General features: G+C 36.1%; 1 protein-coding gene across 14 annotated transcripts in view; it reads right to left on the bottom strand.

Moving 5' to 3' along the window:
- Positions 1-17789, bottom strand: part of ZMYND11 (zinc finger MYND-type containing 11) — a 144088-nt gene that overhangs the window by 60036 nt on the left and 66263 nt on the right. Inside the window, exon 2 of one of the 14 annotated variants that reach the window (XM_060097535.1) lies at positions 9294-9407. The exons of the other annotated variants lie outside the window; for them this stretch is intronic. The gene's annotated coding sequence lies outside the window, so the exon portion shown is untranslated. The remainder of the gene's footprint in view (positions 1-9293; positions 9408-17789) is intronic. 14 annotated transcript variants of the gene reach the window in all.

The following is a 17789-nucleotide window of genomic DNA, read 5'->3' as shown; positions in this document are numbered from 1 at the left end:
ACATTTGAGATAAAATTTTAAGTGAAGATCGATCTAATCTCATGATGTTAACGGACATTCTGAGTATAAAAGCTATGGACATAACAGAGGAGAAGATCCAAAATATCTGACTAGATAAGAAATGTGAAATTTCTCCATAACATAAACATCACAAATCCATTTTTTTTTTCTAGCCTCTGGAGCAACCACCACTGACTTCCATTCTGCAAATGAAAAGCAAACAGGGGCTTCCCTGGTGACGCAGTGGTTGGGAGTCCGCCTGCCAATGCAGGGGACATGGGTTCAAGCCTGGGTCCAGGAAGATACCACATGCCACGGAGCAACTAAGCCGGTGCACTGCAGCTGCTGAGCCGCACTCTAGAGCCCACGAACTACAACTACTGAAGCCCATGCACCTAGAGCCCATGTTCCACAGCGGGAGAGGCCACCACAATGAGAAGCCCGCGCACCGCAACAAGGAGTGGCCCCCGCTCACCACAACTAGAGAAAAGCCCGTGCGCAGCAATGAGGACCCAACTCAGCCATAAATAAATAAATAAATAAATAAAAATTTTAAAAAAAGCAAACAATAAAATGGAATATTTTATTACAAATATGACAAAGAGCCTGTATTCTTAAAATGCAAAACTATAACAGTAAGAAAACTATTTCACCTGTCAAGTGAGCAAGATACTTAAAATTATTCTCAGAGCTGGTAAAAATGCATTAAGACAGCCACTCTCAACACAGCTTTGCTAAAAACACTGTCTGGAAAGCACTTTCTCTCAACACCTTATAGATGGCCGTATCATTGGACCCAGTAATTCTACTTCTATGGAAACAATCTGTATGAGATATGGGATTTATGTAGAAAAATGTTCCTCACACCTGAAATTTTATAGGGAAAAAAAAGGATCCAAGTGTCCATAACAGTAAAATAAATTATGGATATAAAATAAGTTACATATTCACCCAATAGAGCAAAATGCACCTAATAAAGTTATTGTTTTAAAAAACACAACAGTGTGAGAAAATGTTCATGGTGTAATATTAAAGATATAAATGGACAAGATTTTAAAATATATAGATGTATATACATACAGGAGAGAGAGTTATACTACTGTAATGGTTGATTAGGTCATTCAGATCAATGCTCATTTCTCTTTTCTTCACCCTTCCCGTCCCCTTCTGATACGTACTACCTTACTCTATTTACGCTACTTAATTCTTTTTCTAATTGTCCCCCAAATATTTTTGGAACAAATGAAGTTCTATAAAACATGCTGTTTATATTTATTTGATACACATATAAATATAATATACATACACAAATTAAAAACCATCCACCATCCATCCTTTTTTATGGCCCCAGTTACAGGTATTCTACTCTTAGGTATTTATCCAAACATACATCATCTACACCAGTACACAAAAACAGATTGTAGCTTTTATCATAATCCCGAATGGCCCTCAGCAGATGACTGGATTTTAAAAACTGTAGCATAGGTACTTCCCTAGCAGTCCAGACTCCACGCTTCCACTGCAGGGGGCGCAGGTTCAAACCCTGGTCAGGGAACTAAGGTCCCACATGCCATGCGGTGTGACCAAAAAGTAAAACAAACGAACAAAAAAAACCTGTGGTATATCCATATGATGGAATACTACTTAGCAATAAAAAAGGAATAAACTATCAATATACGTAGCACATGAATCTCAAAACATGCTGACCAGGAGAAGCTAATCACGAAAAAGAATATACTATATGATTCCATTTATATAAAATTCTAGAACAAGCAAAGATAATCAGTCACTGTGACAGAAAAGCCAATCACTGCCTGGGGCTGGGGAACAGATGAACTGACTATAAAGGACGACAAGGGAACTTTTGGGGGTGATGACAACTTTCTATATCTTGATTAAGATGGTGGTTACACAGGGGCATTAATTTGCAGATGAAGAAAGGAAACTGACTTCCCTGAGAAAACACAGCTAGTTAATAGGAGAGCTGATAACAGAAACAGTCTAGTTCTAGTAGATATTTCAAGCTTTCTGTAGCAAGGACACTGGCTACAGGAAAAGAGCAGACATGCACTCAACATTCACAAGTAACGTGAAGGCTGCTGAGTGAATGTCATGTGCCAGTCACTATCTTTTGGTGCTTGGCATATACCAATACACAAAACAGAAAAAGATCCTTACCTATAAAGCTTACTTATTGGTGGGAAGAGGTTGCAGGGGCCAAGGGCAAACAAAAAATGGCATGACTAAATATTTAAGAGTAAACTATATGGTGTGCTAAGGGCCCCTAAAACATCTCCAAGAGTTACTGACTCTAAAGTTCGAATTCTAAAGAAGCAGGCAGACTCACTATAGAGAGAAAAATAAAACTGCATCCTTTTCTACCACCGCATAAAAAGAGAACTACAGATAAAGACCTAATTCTTGTGGTCTAATTAAGAAGAAGGATTCCTTAAATAAAATTTCAAAAGCACAAAACATTAGGCAAAAAATATTGAATTTGATCATATCAAAATCTAAAATTTCTGTTCAACAAAGAACACTTTGGGAAAGATTAATAAACAGATTAACAGAATAAGAAAAAATATTTACAAAGCATAAAGTGTATAGGAGAATTAACAGCAAGAGCTTCTACAAATCAACAGAAAAAGACAACCCCAATGGGAAAATGGGCAAAGTACAAAAACAGACATCCACAGAAAAGAAAGGCCAAAACCTTATAAGAACACCAAGAACTGGTGCTCTAATAAAGACAGAAATGTAAATTAAAATATATGAGTGACAAAATTTATGCAACTGAACGTCAAGTATATGCAGACGCTTGCAGAAACTGTGTCCTTGTGCACTAATGAATCTGTAGATGGGCGTCCTCTCTTGAGAGCTTGGTCAAATTAAGTGGATGCATTTCCTATAGTCAAAATGTTCCCGGATACACACATCAACAAATTACTCATGCAGGTCAAAATTAAACTGTTACTTGTAGCTGTGAAGAGTTGTAGCAATGCATGGTTATGTGCAAGGTGGAGGAAAAATGGAGACAACCTGAGCATCCATCATAAGGAAATAGTTCAAAGCATGAGGAGACTAGTGAAAAAACGGAAAACACCCAAGTTATCCAACCAATGGCAGCATGATGATAATATGTACCCACAGGGTCGTAATAAAAGCTGAACAAGGTAATGAATGTAAAGCGATCAGCCCAGCGCCCAGCACTAACCCACTCTACACCAATGGTTCCTGTACCACCCACTGTTTATCCTCTAAGCTTTCACCTTCATTACTTATATTACTGAATATTAAAACACTTATGAGTTGTTGTAAGAATTTAATAAATGACATATGGAGGCAATACAAAAGTAAAGGGGAAAAAGCATGGCCTCTTAAGTCACCAGGTCTCAGTTCAAATACCAGCTTTACAACTTACTAGCTACGTGACCCTGAACAAGTGATTTAACCTCTCTGTATCCCAGTGGGCATATCCTTAAGTAAAATTAATAGTGTCAATCCATGCAGTTGAGTTGAAGGTAAGATAATGTAATGTAACCTTACAATAAATGTTTATCTTACTACTCATCCCTCCTCCCTCCCAAAACAGCACAGAACAGTCTCACCAGATGGAATACTGTGCAACCATTACTAATAATAATTTATGGTAACCATATAACAACAAGGAAAAAGGCTAAACAATGTTGAGAAAATAATAAGCATGTGAAAAATGACCAGAAAGAAATACATCAAAATGGGTCCCTTACTGGAACTGGAGTAGGGAAATTACAGGTGATTATTTTTCTGCTTTTTACTTTTCTGCAAGTATCCTACAATATGGTTATGTTACTTTTAGAAGTTTAAAAAAATTTTAACAGTAATGCTCTGCCACTAGGTGCTTTATAGACACAAGGATGGATCAAACTATGTAAATCAACAAACGTTAACACAGCATGCTAACAGAATGAAAGACAAAAAATCCTATGATGACCTCAATAGATGCAGATAAGGCATTTGACAACACTCAGCACCTCTTCATGATAAAAAAACACTCAGCAAATGGGGTACAGAAGGAAACTACTACACCATAATAAAAGCCATATATGAAAACCCCCCAGCAACCATCATACTCAATAGGTGAAAGACTGAAAGCTTTTCCTCTAAGATGAGGAACAAGATAAGGATGCCTGCTTTCACCACTTCTAGTCAACGTAGTACTGGAAGTTCTAGCCAGAGCAATTTGGCAAGAAAAAGATATAAAAGGAATCTAAATTGGAGAAGAAAAAGTAAAATGAGCACAGTATTTGACATTACCTGAAAAGGAAATTATTACAATAATTCCATTTACAACAGTGTCAAAAAGAGTAAAATACTTCGGAATTAAATTAACCAATGAGGTGAAAGACTTATACAATGAAAACTACAAAACACTGCTGAAAGAAATTAAAGACATAAATACAGCTGACCCTTGAACATCATGGGGGTTGGGTGCGCCTACACCCATACAGTCAAAAATCCATGTATATCCTTACAGTCAGCCCTCCATATCTATGGTTCCACATCCATGGATTCAACCAACTGCAGATCATGTAGTACTGTAGTACATATTTATTTTTTAAATGTCTGTATATAAGTGGACCCGCACAGTTCAAACCTTTGTTGTTCAAGGGTCAACTGTAAATGGAAACACATCCCATGTTTGTGGATTGGAAGAACTAGTATTATTAAAATGCCAATATTACCCAAAGCAATCTATAGATTCAATGCAATCCTTATCAAAATCCCAATGACTCTTTTTCAGATATACAAAAACCAATCAGAAAATTCATATGGAATCTCAATGGACCCCAAATAGCTAAAACAATCTTGAAAGAAGAAGAAAAAATTGAAGGACTCATACTTCCTGATTTCAAAATCTACTTCAAAGCTACAGTAATCCAAACAGTGTGGTACTGGCATAAAGACAGACATACAGACAATGGAAAGCCCAGAAATAAAATCCTTGCATATACTGCCAAAGGATTTTTGACAAGGGTGCCAAGACTACTCAGTGGGGAACACTCTTTTCAACAAATGGTGCTGTAAAAACTGGACATCAAAATGCAAAAGAATGATGTCAGACTTTCACCTAACAGAATATACAAAAATAAACTCAAAATGGATAAAAGACCTAAATGTAAGATCAAAAACAATAAAACTCTTGGAAGAAAACTTAGGACAAAAGCTTCAAAACACTAGATTTGGTGATGATCTCTTGGATATGACATCGAAGGCACAGGCAACAAAAGAAAATATAGTCAAATTGGACTTCATGAAAATTTTAAAATTTTGTACATCAAGAGACATTACCCACAGAGTTAAAAGGCAACCCACAAAAAGGAGAAAATATTCAAAAATCATATATCTGATGAGAAATTATTATCCAGAACATACAGAGAACTCCTAAAACTCAACAACATATAAACCTGATTCAAAAACGGGCAAAGGGGTCTTCCCTGGTGGCACAGTGGTTGAGAGTCCACCTGCCAATGCAGGGGACACGGGTTCGTGCCCTGGTCTGGGAAGATCCCACATGCCGCGGAGCAGCTGGGCCCGTGAGCCATGGCCACTGAGCCTGCGTGTCCGGAGCCTGTGCTCCACAACGGGAGAGGCCACAACAGTGAGAGGCCTGCGTATCACACACACAAAAAAAAAACAGGCAAAGGACCTGAACGGACATTTCTCCAAAGAAGATGTTTAAAGGGCCAATAAGCACATGAAAAAATGCTCAACATCACTCATCATTAGGGCAATGTAAATCAAAACACAACAAGGCTACTTAATGTACTGTGGTAAACGAAATGGGAAGGGAATCCAAAAAAGATATATGTATATATATAGCTGATTCATTTTGCTGCACAGTAGAAACTAACACAACATTGTAAAGCAACTATACTCCAATTAAAACAAAACAAAACAAAACACAAGATACCATTCACACCCATCAGGATGGCTACTATCAAAACAGAAAATTATAAGTGTTGACTAGGTCACAGAAAATTTGGAACTCTTGTGCACTGCTGGTGGGAATGTAAAATGGTACAGCTGCTGTGGAAAACAGTATGGTGGCTCCTCACAAAATTAAAAATAGAATCATCATATGATCCAGCAATTCTACTTCTGGGTACATACCCAAAAGAATTGAAAGCAGAGTCTCAAAGAGGTATATGTACACCTATGTTCATAGCAGCATTGTTCACAATAGCTAAAACATGGAAGCAACCCAAGTGTTCAATGATGGGTGAATGGATAAGCATAAGGTGGTCTATATATACAATGGAATATTATTCATCATTAAAAACGAAGAAAATTCTGCAATATGCTACAACATGGATGAACATGAGGACATGATATTAAATGAAATAAGCCAGTCACAAGAAGACTAATACTGTGTGATTCCATTTATATAAGGTACTTTGAGTAGTCACAGTCATAGGAACAGAAAGTAGAATAGTGGCTGCTAGGGTCTGGGGGGAAGGAGGAGTTACTGTTTAACAGGTAATGAGTTTCAGTTTTGCAAGATGCAAAGAGCAATGGAGATGGGTGGTGGTGACAGCAGCACCACGATGTGAGTGTATTACACCACTGAGCTGCATTCTTAAAAATGGCTAAGATGGGAAATTTTATGTTCTGTAGACTTTACCACAATAAAAAAAAATTAGAAGTAATAATAATGATCTGCCGCTCGGTGCTTTATAGATGGATAGGTATACAACCAATATTTTATTTTAAAATTGCATTGAACAAAAAAGTAATAAACTTCAAACCTAAACAGCATCATCAATGAATTTATTTTTAAAATTAGATTATACTCTGAAGAACTAGGTTCTCCCTAATTCTGACATTTAACCTGTGACAAATAATTTATTCATACAGCCTCATATTCTTTACACATAAAGTGGGGCTAATATGAATGTCAGAGTTGCTGTTAGGCTGAAATGAGATAATATGGAAACACCAAGTAGATGACAATGTTTTTAAAACTTCAAAGTTTGCAAGGATACAGATATAAATTCATTAAATATCAAAAGGAAACATTTAATGGTTAGGAGCTTGGACTATGACATTAGATCTATATTCAAATTTCAGTTCTACTGCCAAAAACCTGTGTGGCTGTAGGCATTTTATTTCACCTGCCTAAGCTTCATCATCTTCATCAACAAAATGAGGCTAATGACAATAGACCTCACAGAGTTCCAGTGTGAAAATTAAATGAGAAATCATATAGGGCATTGTGCTTGTCACAAAATAATGACTCGATGTTCTCAATTATTATAATCTTCTTTGAAACTACTTCTTCAGTTAATGCAACTGAATATTTATTATAATTAAGAAACCTTTTCTCAGCATCTTGTCCTAGCTACTATGCTTCATACTAAGATCCAAAGGTAGGAAAGATGCATGCCCTACCCTCAAGATGCTCACAAACAGCAAAGGAAGCCGAAATATTTTTTAAAGATCATAAAAGGCTATAACAAATAATAAAAATTCAGCTTTATACATGTTACTATGTGAGCAAAGAGTAAGAGTAAAGGGATTGGTTATAGTGAGGAATAAATCAATATCTCAAAGGAAATCATGTTTGAGTTGGATCTTAAAAGAAAGGGGATGCTCTGTCCATTAATGAAGGAAAAATACAAAATAAAGAATCAAAATAATAGGGTTCTGAGGCAACTGAGAACAGTCTCATCAGATGGGCTCTGAACTGGGGGAGGCAGGTCATGGAAGAAGGAAAGTTAGGGTCCGACTGTGAAAGGCTCAGCACAAACACCTTGTTCAAGTATTTGCACTTTACGCACAATGGGGAAATCAAGAACATAATCAGACCTAAAATCTAGAAAACTGATAAAATGTGAGGCTTAGGTCAACTTAAAGGTGTCAGAAATGACTTCCTAGGAGATATGTCTTGAAAAAGGAGTCTGTCTAGTGGACAAGTCCAGGAGGACCGGCATCCCAGCCAAGTGTGGAACACAGCAGAGCTGAGGCCCTCGAGAGCCCAGTGCGTCTGGAGTACAGGCCATTCTTGAGCAGGAAACAGCAAGAGGTGATGCAAATGAGGAAGGCCGAGGTATTGACACCCTGCACAAGGGATTGGGGAAAGCATCGGCCAACAGAAGAAGGCTTTCAGTTGTGGAACATTTGATAAGATGGTGTTTTTGAAAAACATCTCTGACACCAATGATGGGAAGAGGAAAACAGACTAGCAAGACCAGGAGACCAGAGGCCCAATTAGGAACCTGCTGCCACTGCAAAGGCAGGAAATTACACAAGGCTAAAACCCAGGCCAGGTAGGGAAGAGCAGACATTTAAGAGGACCATTCAATCTATCCAGTCTAGGATACTCCAAACACATTTACATTCCCCTCTAGCCACAGGATTAAAATCTCAATGCTGGCATTAGAGACCCTCCTAGTCTGGGCCTCTCTGCCTTTTCATTCCCTTTTCCCCAAAACTCTACAGTCCCTCTGTTTTGACTCCCCTCTCTGCCTCACCAAATCCCATCCAGCTTCCAAGGCCTGACCAATTCCATACCCTCCATAAGGCCTCCCTGACTCTCCCTCAGTGACTGCCCGCTCAAATAAGGTCTATCATGTTATTAATTAAACATTCCACTTTCATGGGGTTGAGCTGTCTTCTGTCTGTGATACCTCTCCTATTATTTGGTACTATTGTTTTATTCTTTAATGGTTATTGACACTTTTCTGTGCCTTGTCTGTATGTTTCCATCACAGAACTGCAGAGAAATGTGAAACATGAAAACAGCTAGACAACAATCCAAGCCAAGGCGAGTGTCACTAGAAAAAACTCACTGTAGAACTGTGGATTATGGTTCTTCAGAATCAGTTACTTCTTCTGTAAGGCTGTTATTATGTAAAATAAAATAACAGTGGTAACAGTGGTAAACTGTACCTGCCAATCTGCTACCATAAGAAGATATATAAGAAAGAATAAATCAATGTAGACTGAAATGAGAATGTAGTTATGAGAATGACGAATTCTTGGAAGTACATATACAGCACAACATTAACTGCTAATTTTTTAAAACTAACTTTATTTTCAAAGAAGTAACTTAGGCAATGGCCATTTTCCTATTCTACAATAAATCTTATGAGGGAATAGAAATTGACAAAGACAAAATTATAACTTAACAAATAGTTCCTAGAAATCATGGGTTTCATAAAACTGAACTGTAATAAATAAATAAACAAATAAATAAATAATGTGTACCTAGTTGCAACTTCAAAGGCAACCTACACATGAAGAAGACTTACAGTTTGGGCTTATGTCTGTCTGTAGTGACAGGAAGAACTCCAGGAGAACTCAAATTTCAATGCCAAACATGTCACAAGAGGTCAGAGGTCACATTTTCTAACTGGGGTTTGACCCTAAAGTAAGCAATACACGTAATTAATTGATGCCCTAATCTGAAACATTAACTTGAATGGGACTAAGTCAACCAATCCAATGTTAGTCTAATCATGCTAGTCACAAACATGGTTACCTCTAGAAACACAAAATCAAAGTTATTCAAGACAGGAAAGAAAGTTTCAACTGCTTTTTCCAACAGTCAACAAAAAAATTAATTTGACCTCTCCCAATGACACCAATAATGTTAGCCAATAATGCTGGCAGAGACTAATATAAAATCCATACTTATTTCAAAAATATGTCTTTAAATTATAACTATTACTTAGAATACTTATGAAACTCTAATGCTATATTATAATTATCCAAATTAGATATGAAAAATTTATTTGTATTAAAGAGAAAAAAATGACATGTAACTTATTTTTATTGGATATTAAAATATAGGTGACATTTTAAAAAATAACCTGACAATGAGTATTTTTATTGGATATTAAAATACAGGTGACATTTTAAAAAATAACCTGACAAAGAGTTATGAATCATACTGGGAATCTTAGGGATTCAAAGTTTAAATTTCATTTCTGTTACTGATTTCATTGTCATATGAATCTTCACCTTTTTGCTCCTTGATTTAAAAACTGTAAAATGCGGGCTAACATCATGACTTTAAACATATTTTATAAATATTTGTTTTATATAAGTGCTAAGCAATCAACTATTTCAAAGTATTTCAAAAAATTGATGAATTCATCATATGTGCTACTTATAATTTAGCATTTAGACCTTTAAAAGAGAAGCTACTCTTGCCTATGCTTATGTTCAATTCATCTAAACTAACGTATGTTTTTTTTTATGATAAAATGAATCATTTGTTTCCATCTTATGATGATTAAAACATCACAAAACATCTTTCAGTTTCTAAAAATACAAAATGTTTTTTTATATTTTATAAAATTTTGGAGAGGCCAAAATTTATTTGTGCTTATTTAGTTTCCAAGTGCGGACATGTATGGAATTTTATATCATCATTAAATCAAATTTATAAACATGAGCTTTTAAATCAGAGGTATAGGTTACCCATTAATTTTAAACAATCAAACTTCATCCCATGCATGTATTTTGATTTCAGATTGACTCTTTTTATAAAAATACATCCCCAGGGCTTCCCTGGTGGTGCAGTGGTTGGGGGTCCGCCTGCCAATTCGGGGGACACGGGTTCGTGCCCCAGTCCAGGAAGATCCCACATGCCACGGAGCGGCTGGGCCCGTGTCCGGGGCCTGTGCTCCGCAACGGGAGAGGCCACAGCAGTGAGAGGCCCGCGTACCGCAAGAAAAAAAAAAAAAAATCCCCAAATAACAGACCTTGTCAAAGAAGTTTCTCTTAGTGATGTTTTTTAAATATTTGAAATATTCAATAAATCTCAACAGTGATTCTCTAATTTATAGCACCTTTTCTACTCCTTTTTGAACAGAAAACTAGCAGGTTTAAAAAAAAAAGAAAAGTAAAAGAAAGTGGTAAAAAAAGACTCAGGACTCTTTCCAAGGGAGGTGTACTGACAACTAATAGGAGGCTACTGCTATGAACCCTGAAAGTTAGACATCATCATATTAGGTGGAAGAAACATTTGTAACACAGAAAAATTATCCTATTTTGTTAGAGAAATTGTTATTAGTCCCTAATTGTTCGATTAACTTGGAGGACCTGAAGCTTCTACTCATGAAATTTCCTTTTAAATTTCAACACAAATTTAATATTTTAATGATCCTTTGAAGATGATACTGCTGTAGATTCTGATATGTCTAGTGTTACATACAAAAATGAAAAATGTTCCTTGAATTTGCCTCTGCTAGAAGGAATTTTTACCACTTTTAGCTCTGCTTTAGGACTTCAGAAAATACACAGTACTTTTAACAACTTTTTTTTTTTTTTGAGAAAAACAGCAAGACTGCTGTGAGCTGGGAAGATAGTAGAAGGAAGTAACATGGTTTTTAGTGTCTCCCAAACCCTCTACATAAAGTTACTAGAAGAGTTAGCAAAAGCAAACAAACAACCCAACCCCTGGACAACATAAACAACAAAATTAAGTGATGAGAATCCCCATGAATCCCGAAGTCTTAGTAGGTGAGGACAAATCTCCAAGAGCTGCAATCGCAATTGGTACTGACACCTGTGCAGGAGAAAGCAAGGGACACAACACACCACCTAATGGAAGTGAGTATAGGAGGATAAAACAACCAACAGGCAGTCATTGAAAAGCAAAGTGGGCCAATTCGAGAACAGCAGTTGAAACTGGGTAGGGTTTTACACACTTCCATTTGCAGGTAACTGATGGTAATTTGTGAATTCATGGTAAAGCTTTAAGGGGCTAGAACATAGTGAGAACTATGAACACTCAAAATTAATAATCCAAACCTCCCTTTCAGTACAGAGCTCCACAGTGTAGAGGAATTGCTAGTAATAAAAGTACCAAACACTACTGAAGTCTGGTCATAAAGATCTCCAATGTAAGGACAATGGGTACAAAAGAAATTGCGATTCTGGAAGAAGATACAGAAGAAGCAGGAAATCATGGTAAATATGAGGCCATATTGTTAGCTCTTCATAAAAATGACATAAGAAGATGCTTTAGAGCCATATCTAGAAAAACTATTCTCAACCACCTTTCCCTGATACAAGTTCTGGAAGCTTGATTTCACATGAAAGGACTGTGGTTGAAGAAGCAGGACATCCTTAATATGAAAGCACGCCTGAGAGATGTGCCTATAACACAGATGAAAACTGTAACTACTATTTTAAAACACATGAAAAGACGTTAAGAAGATGATGTTAAGATATAGGAAAGATATAAATCAGAATTAGAAAAACTCAGAAATGACTTAAACATGCGAAGTAAATGAAAAAATTCACTTCAGAAGTAAAAAGTCCAAAGTAGAAGGTACACAAGAGTGAGTACATAGCAGAAAAAGTCATAAGTAGAAGTTGTAAAGAAAAGGTTAAAAACAAAAATATACAGTAGCTTTATTCATAACTGCCCAAACTGAAAATTACAAATATAGAAGATAGGAAAAGAAACCAACACAGAATAAGAGAAGGCCCCAATAAATGACAACTAAACAAGATAATAAAAGTCTATGGATGATATATATACAATTGACCCTTGAACAACACAGGGGTTAGAGTCCACCTCACCCCCAATGCAGTCAAAAATCTCCATCTCCCTTTACAGTCAGCCCTCTGTATCTGCGGTTCCACATCTGGATTCAGCCAACCATGAATCACGTAGTACTGTGGTGTGTATTTATTGAAAGAAATGTGCATATAAGTGGACCTGTATGGCTCAACCCATGTTGCTCAAGGGTCAAACTGTTATCATTTTTAAAGTAAAATTTTCAATATTTCAAAAAAACATATTAAAGGGACACTGTATACCCAACAAAACAACCTAGAGTGACCAACACTGAGACACAGTCAAGTTCCTAGACTTCAAAGAAAAAAAAATCTTTGTGGGGCCTCCCTGGTGGCGCAGTGGTTGAGAGTCCGCCTGCCGATGCAGGGGACGCGGGTTCGTGCCCCGATCCCGGAGGATCCCACGTGCCGCTGAGCGGCTGGGCCCGCGAGCCGTGGCCGCGGAGCCTGTGTGTCCGGAGCCTGTGCTCCGCAACGGGAGAGGCCACAGCAGTGAGAGGCCCGCGTACAGCAAAAAAAAAAAAAAATCTTTGTGAATCTAGGCAAAAGGACAAAGTCACAACAGAAAGAAAATCAACTTGTCAACAGATTTTTTGATGGTAATGCTTTAAGCCAAAATAGATAACATATATAAGAACCTCAGAGAAAGAAAATAAAAGCTAAGGATTTTATATCCAACCAAATTCACTTTCAAGTAAAAAGGCTGCAGACCAACTGTTATTATAACATGCAAGAACTCAAATATTTGTCCCCAGGAAGTCTTGATTATGAATCTACTAGATGGAGCTGCCACTATGTAAAACTATGAAGCTTCCTCAGAAAATTAAAAATAGAACTACCATATGATCCAGCAATTCCACTCCTGAGTACTTATCCAAAGAAAATGAAATCACTATCTTAAAAAGATATCTGCACCCTCATGTTCATAGCAGCACTATTTACAACAGCCAAGACATGGAAACAACCAAAGTGTCCATCCACAGACAAATGGATAGAGAAAATATGGTATACATGTACAGTGGAATATTATTCAGCCATAAAAAGAGAAATCCCCCATCACTTTGTGACAACGTGGATCAATCTTAAAGGCATTATGCTACGTGAAATAAGTCAGACAGAGAAAGATAAATACTATATGACCTCACGTATATGTGGATTCTTAAAAAACTAAACTCATGGATACAGAGAACAGATTGGTGGTTGCCAGAGGCAGGGGCTGGGGGTGGGCAAAATGAGTGAAGGTGGACAAAAGGTACAAACTTCCAGTTATAAGATAAATAAGTTCTGGGTGTGTAATGTATGGCATGGTTAACAATACACAATTGTTAAGAGAGTATAAAAAGTTCTCTTCACAAGAAAAAAAATTTCATAACTAGGAGAGGTGATGGATGTTAACTGTATTTACTGTGGTAATCATTTCACAATATAAACATGTATCAAATCATTATGTTGTACACCTTGAACTAATACAATGTTATATGTCAACTGTATCTCAATAAAACTGTGGGGGTGGGGAAGCGAAAAACTTTTTTAAAGAATGTACTAGAGAATGAACTTTAGATATCAGTGGTGAGCATGAAATACACACTTATTTGGAGAAGTAAGACTAAATGGCAGTTGTAAGGAAGAAAGTATAATACGTAATTGCTATTTTCTGTGACAGTTTAGAATTAGTACAACTGTTTAAAGATGGGTAAGACAACTTATATGGTTTCCATGAAATGTATTATTAGTTAAGTGTTGATGCTATTATTCTCAGACAGCTTGGGATGCAGTGTTGGATGAAACAACTGAGTAACTACATGATATTCTAAAATGTTATTATCCACGATGTCCTAAAGAATCATGACTCTTACTGTGTAAGAAAGGAGATAAAGATTTTAGATAGCTCAGTAAGAACCAGTAGCCATAAATTCAAGGGGAAAGTATCAGTATGAATTCATGATGCAGTTTTTTTCTTTTACAATTATATGTATTTCCTAACTCATCCACTAAAAGGCCTAGACAGAGAGACCAACCTGGCAGCAATGAGCACAATGAAGGCCAAAAAATGCTCTTGAAACATAATTTCTAACTGTAAGAAACCAGAGACCCTTAGAGAAATCAGTGGTTCCAGGACTGGAGTAGGGTGTATCCTAGATGAGCCTGAAAAAATTCTGTCGTGTCAGAAAGCAGAGAGGAACTTCAGGGGCCAACGTGAAGAGGCTCCAAATTGTCAAAGAAGGGAAAAGTTAAGCATCAATAGGGATTATATCAGAAACAGACTGATATATATCAAATGGATTGAAACGCATGAATTCCAAATGACAAAAAAAAAAAAAAACCTAATGGGTTGCCATTAGAGGATGCTATTGTGAAAACTGGTAAATAAAAGCATCAGTTATTCTACCTTTCTGATATGAACAATACCACATGGTAACCATATACTACATGATGGGAAGTTTATGTCCTTATAGAATTATTCCAGTTAAAAAGGAAAAAATAAAACTAGATTATCACTATTTTGCAATCCTTAATGAATTATTGGATCTAGCCACTGCATACCAGGCTTAGTACTAACCTCACCAGATGAAATACATTATGGCCTCCTGAGGGCAGAACACATCACCACCTATGAAGAAGTCTCACCCCCACCCCCAAGCCTTAGGATCAACTATTAATTTCCATGAGATGCAAAGGAATGAGCAGCAGGTTAAAGTACACCACAGGGATGAAACCAGTGAAGGCAGGCTATAGGAAACAACAGAGCAAATGAACCAGGTCCTTAGATAAATAAACTGCAAAGGAAAACAACAAAAAAAGATGAACGAGAAACCTATAGATTAAAAGTGACTTAAAAGACATTTCAAATAAAAACAAGCAGAACTAAAACACTATACAGAGGTCAACTACAGTGTTTAGGATGTGCTAGCCTTCAAAATATAAAGAGCCATGACCCCAAAGCCCAAAACTTAATGCATGACTGAAGCTGTACAGTTTGTATTTTTATGGAGTCACTCACCAGTCAAATATAGAATGAAACTTAATTACTACATATACATTCTTCACATCAACTCTACTAAAGCCTTCAGTAACTTAAGATATTTGGATAAAGATTAAAGATACCTCTATGTTCAGACTTAGTTGTAACTAAGCAGAGCACCTTGATTTAAAATTAATCTAAAGCTTGAAAAGTATTTACCTATTTAGAATACAGAATAAGATTATTAGGCTTTAAAGCAAAAGATCTGACTTCCTGTCATGGTCCAATTCTTCTTCCTAACTTACCCTGGCAAGGGTTACAAGCAAGGAAATTAACACTGCTGAGAAGCCAAGGCACTGGGCTAGGCAATTATCTAGACAGCTCCTTCCCGGGGCTCACGGTCTGACAGGGAAATAATTACACATGTGACTAGTGTTATGAAAGAAGTACAAGATGCTCTAAATGCACTCCCGTAATAAAAAGGAATATGACATACTCTCAGATGAGATGAGGCAGAAGAAACACTGGGAACCACCCAAACACTTACCCTCTGATTTTCTCAGTGTTTTTTTCATCTTTAGATAAGACTGATGAAACAATGACTATTTGGCAGGTAAATGAATTTATTCATATCTATCTTAAGATCTATGGATGGACCTTAGGACAGGAAGGTAGATAAGCCTTGGCACCCTTAAGGTTGTACTGATGAGGAAAGGAGGAGAGAGAATGTTTATGGACAATCCATTGTGCACAACGAGAAAAGGTGTGCAGTGCTGTCAACAGCCTCTGCATCGCTCACAATTTAACATGTATATACACATGTACACACGTTACGGTCATCCAAAGACTACTCTGACACCCACATCAACAACCTTGTCAGCCAAACTCTATACATGTCACCTGTAGATTCCCACAGCTTCCTAAAGAATGTCCCTAGAGCTTTCAGAGAAAGATGCCATGGATTAATAAGAAGTAATAGCCTGTAAAGTTGAAATAGCTCAGTCAAGATTAAATGACTTTAATTTAAAAAATTAAATCCAAAGAACAGTATCTTTTTTTCTACATTCTTCTGTAAGTAATTTTTGATATATATAAACTATGGGTTTTAAAAAAATCCCAACCACAGGAAAATACTTAAGGCTTTTTTTTCTTTGAGGTTATTATAAAAAACTTTTATTCCAATATCACCAATATTAAAAGTAATTTAATTATTATGTACTATTTATTTTATTCTTATTTTCCACATAGCTGTTACCTATTTTTTTCCCTTCTATTCACCTATAGGAGCTAGGAGTTGTACATGGGCAACTTTAAAATATTCAAAGGGTTAAATATAGAGTTAAAGCAATATACAGCATCATCTTTCTTTCTCATGTCCCTTCCCTCTTAAGTAATCTTTATAATCTTCTTCACTAGAATATGGCTAAGTGACAAAAATATGATACTTAACTTTGTTACTTATTAATAACGACAAAAATAAGCACTTAATTAAATGGGCTTTCGTAAATCATCTGTTTTCCATTTTTATAGGTAGCATCTAAAGAATGTGTTGGAGAATAAGTATAAAGAAATTCCATTTAAATTACGAAAAAATATCATTCAAACATTTTTAAAAGATTAATTTAACTTTATTCCTTTAAAAATACCAAACACAACAAAATCAAGTTCTATTTGAAGACTCCCTTATAATTACTACATAACATGTAAATAGAGTATTCATACAATAGTCTGATTTTTTTCTATTCTGAATCTTGGACTGCCAAGATAAACAGCATTGGAAAACAAAGAAGAACTTTCTTCTGTCAACTGAAGATGTATTTACTCTAACTTCTAAAATATAAAATGAAATTGTTAAAAATTCTTGGTTAGTGTGCTACAAACTAGTAAGATGTTACTATACCTACACCAAGCTATATGGTAGCATATATTATTCATACATTAAAATGAATAATGAACAGTAGACTTTTAGATAGCTTACATAAAAGCAAGTGATTAACTAAAAGCCTTTTTAATAAAAGACTTAAATAAGGACTTGTTATCAAGAGCTAAAAAATTTTGAGAACTAAAAATCTATTAGTGTACTATTGGAAATAGTACACATTGATACTTTCCTTATCTAATATTCATTTATACAACCTCTAAACACAAGTTGCTTGTGTATGTTTCAGTATTTATTTCCCTAACAACTTTATACTCCTGTAAGGCAAAGTATCTAGTACTTTGTAATATATGTTAATTAGCATAATAAATA

The sequence above is a fragment of the Mesoplodon densirostris genome, chromosome 4 (assembly GCF_025265405.1).
Source record: "Mesoplodon densirostris isolate mMesDen1 chromosome 4, mMesDen1 primary haplotype, whole genome shotgun sequence".
Lineage (NCBI taxonomy): Eukaryota > Metazoa > Chordata > Mammalia > Artiodactyla > Ziphiidae > Mesoplodon > Mesoplodon densirostris.
The sequence above is the reverse complement of the archived record's forward strand: the minus strand, read 5'-3'. Positions and strand labels throughout refer to the sequence as shown.